This window comes from Anolis sagrei, chromosome 8 (assembly GCF_037176765.1).
Source record: "Anolis sagrei isolate rAnoSag1 chromosome 8, rAnoSag1.mat, whole genome shotgun sequence".
NCBI lineage: Eukaryota > Metazoa > Chordata > Lepidosauria > Squamata > Dactyloidae > Anolis > Anolis sagrei.
In genome coordinates this window covers 1,157,501-1,161,775 of record NC_090028.1, presented here as the reverse complement: position 1 = coordinate 1,161,775, position 4,275 = coordinate 1,157,501, and the positions used below count along the sequence as shown (strand labels likewise).

General features: G+C 35.7%; 1 pseudogene; it reads right to left on the bottom strand.

Annotated features, from left to right (window-relative positions):
* Positions 1-336: 336 nt before the first annotated feature.
* Positions 337-4,275, bottom strand: part of LOC137097535 (dynein heavy chain-like) — a 7,520-nt pseudogene continuing 3,581 nt past the window's right edge.

Genomic DNA, 4,275 nt, shown 5'->3' with positions numbered 1-4,275 from the left:
TGAATACAATAGATGGATGGATGGATGGATGAATAGATAGATAGATAGATAGATAGATAGATAGATAGACAGCTGAATACATAAAGATGATCAATGGATAGATGGATGGATGGATAGATAGATGAATAGATAGATGGGTAGATGGATGGATAGATAGATAGACAGCTGAATACATAGAGATGATCAATGGATGGATGGATTGATAGATGAATAAATAGATAGATAGATGAATAGATAGATGGGTAGATGGATAGATAGATAGATAGATAGATAGACAGCTGAATACATAAAGATGATCAATGGATGGATGGATGGATGGATGGATAGATAGATGAATAGATAGATGGGTAGATGGATAGATAGATAGATAGATAGATAGATAGATAGATAGACAGCTGAATACATAGAGATGATCAATAGATGGATGGATGGATGGATAGATGAATAGATAGATAGATAGATAGATAGATGAATAGATAGATAGATAGCTGGATGGATGGATAGATAGATAGATAGATGAATAGATGAATAGATAGATAGATGGATGAATAGATAAGATGGATGGATGGATAGATAGATGAATAGATAGATAGACAGACAGACAGACAGCTGAATAATAGAGGTGATCAATAGATGGATGGATGGATGGATGGATGGATAGATATAAACAAGGTTGGTCTGGATGGCCCTTGGGGTCCCTTCCAAAAGTCCTAGAAGTCTATGATGGATGGATGGACAGACAGACAAAGCGCTTGGTGTCCCTTCCAACTCTAAGATTGAATGATTGATTTATATATAGGTGAATAGATAAATGGATCAATAGACCAAGAGAGATGATGGATAGATAAATAAATAGCTGGAGAGAAGTCTATGATGGATGGACGGACGGGCGGACAGACAGAGCCCTTGGGGCCCTTCCAGCTCTAAGATTCTTGATTGATTGATTGATTGATTGCTTGATTGATAGATAGGAAGATAGATGAATAGATAGTTCAATAAATAGACTGATAGATAGGGATGGTGCATAGATAAATAGCTGGATAGATGGATGGATAGATAGAATCAAGGTTGGTCTGGATGGTCCTTGGGGTCACTTCTAACTTCTAAAAGTCTGTGATTGATACATAGATAGATAGACAGACAGACAGACAGACAGATAGAGATGATGGATTGATAAACAGATAAATATATGGATGGATGGGTAGGTAGGTAGGTAGGTAGGTAGATAGATAGATAGATAGATAGATAGATACAAGGTTGGTAGATGGTCCATGGGGTTGCTTCAAACTCCTAAAAGTCTATGATGGATGGATGAAAGAACGGACAGACATAGATACCCCTTGGAATCCCAATTCTAAGATTCTATGATGAATAGATAGATAGATAGATAGATAGATAGATAGACAGCTGAATACATAGAGATGATCAATAGATGGATGGATGGATGGATGGATGGATAGATAGATAGCTGAATACATAGAGATGATCAATAGATGGATGGATAGATGAATAGATAGATAGATAGATAGATAGATAGATAGATAGATAGATAGACAGCTGAATACATAGAGATGATCAATAGATGGATGGATGGATGGATGGATGGATAGATAGATAGCTGAATACATAGAGATGATCAATAGATGGATGGATAGATGAATAGATAGATAGATAGATAGATAGACAGCTGAATACATAGAGATGATCAATAGATGGATGGATGGATGGATGGATAGATAGATAGATAGCTGAATACATAGAGATGATCAATAGATGGATGGATGGATGAATAGATAGATAGATAGACAGCTGAATACATAGAGATGATCAATAGATGGATGGGTGGATGGATGGATAGATGGATAGATAGATAGATAGATAGATAGCTGAATACATAGAGATGATCAATAGATGGATGGATGGATGGATGGATGAATAGATAGATATAGATAGATAGATAGATAGCTGAATACATAGAGATGATCAATAGATGGATGGATGGATGGATGAATAGATACATAGACAGATAGATAGATAGGTAGCTGAATACAATAGATGAATACAATAGATGGATGGATGGATGGATGAATAGATAGATAGATAGATAGATAGATAGATAGATAGACAGCTGAATACATAAAGATGATCAATGGATAGATGGATGGATGGATAGATAGATGAATAGATAGATGGGTAGATGGATGGATAGATAGATAGACAGCTGAATACATAGAGATGATCAATGGATGGATGGATTGATAGATGAATAAATAGATAGATAGATGAATAGATAGATGGGTAGATGGATAGATAGATAGATAGATAGATAGATAGATAGATAGACAGCTGAATACATAAAGATGATCAATGGATGGATGGATGGATGGATAGATAGATGAATAGATAGATGGGTAGATGGATAGATAGATAGATAGATAGATAGATAGATAGATAGACAGCTGAATACATAGAGATGATCAATAGATGGATGGATGGATGGATGGATGGATGGATAGATGAATAGATAGATAGATAGATAGATAGATAGATAGATAGATAGATGAATAGATAGATAGATAGCTGGATGGATGGATAGATAGATAGATAGATGAATAGATGAATAGATAGATAGATGGATGAATAGATAAGATGGATGGATGGATAGATAGATGAATAGATAGATAGACAGACAGACAGACAGCTGAATAATAGAGGTGATCAATAGATGGATGGATGGATGGATGGATGGATAGATATAAACAAGGTTGGTCTGGATGGCCCTTGGGGTCCCTTCCAAAAGTCCTAGAAGTCTATGATGGATGGATGGACAGACAGACAAAGCGCTTGGTGTCCCTTCCAACTCTAAGATTGAATGATTGATTTATATATAGGTGAATAGATAAATGGATCAATAGACCAAGAGAGATGATGGATAGATAAATAAATAGCTGGAGAGAAGTCTATGATGGATGGACGGACGGGCGGACAGACAGAGCCCTTGGGGCCCTTCCAGCTCTAAGATTCTTGATTGATTGATTGATTGATTGCTTGATTGATAGATAGGAAGATAGATGAATAGATAGTTCAATAAATAGACTGATAGATAGGGATGGTGCATAGATAAATAGCTGGATAGATGGATGGATAGATAGAATCAAGGTTGGTCTGGATGGTCCTTGGGGTCACTTCTAACTTCTAAAAGTCTGTGATTGATACATAGATAGATAGACAGACAGACAGACAGACAGATAGAGATGATGGATTGATAAACAGATAAATATATGGATGGATGGGTAGGTAGGTAGGTAGGTAGATAGATAGATAGATAGATAGATAGATAGATACAAGGTTGGTAGATGGTCCATGGGGTTGCTTCAAACTCCTAAAAGTCTATGATGGATGGATGAAAGAACGGACAGACATAGATACCCCTTGGAGTCCCAATTCTAAGATTCTATGATGAATAGATAGATAGATAGATAGATAGATAGATAGACAGCTGAATACATAGAGATGATCAATAGATGGATGGATGGATGGATGGATGGATAGATAGATAGCTGAATACATAGAGATGATCAATAGATGGATGGATAGATGAATAGATAGATAGATAGATAGATAGATAGATAGATAGATAGATAGATAGACAGCTGAATACATAGAGATGATCAATAGATGGATGGATGGATGGATGGATGGATAGATAGATAGCTGAATACATAGAGATGATCAATAGATGGATGGATAGATGAATAGATAGATAGATAGATAGATAGATAGATAGACAGCTGAATACATAGAGATGATCAATAGATGGATGGATGGATGGATGGATAGATAGATAGATAGCTGAATACATAGAGATGATCAATAGATGGATGGATGGATGAATAGATAGATAGATAGACAGCTGAATACATAGAGATGATCAATAGATGGATGGGTGGATGGATGGATAGATGGATAGATAGATAGATAGATAGATAGATAGATAGATAGATAGCTGAATACATAGAGATGATCAATAGATGGATGGATGGATGGATGGATGAATAGATAGATATAGATAGATAGATAGATAGCTGAATACATAGAGATGATCAATAGATGGATGGATGGATGGATGAATAGATACATAGACAGATAGATAGATAGGTAGCTGAATACAATAGATGAATACAATAGATGGATGGATGGATGGATGAATAGATAGATAGATAGATAGATAGATAGATAGATAGATAGATAGACAGCTGAATACATAAAGATGAT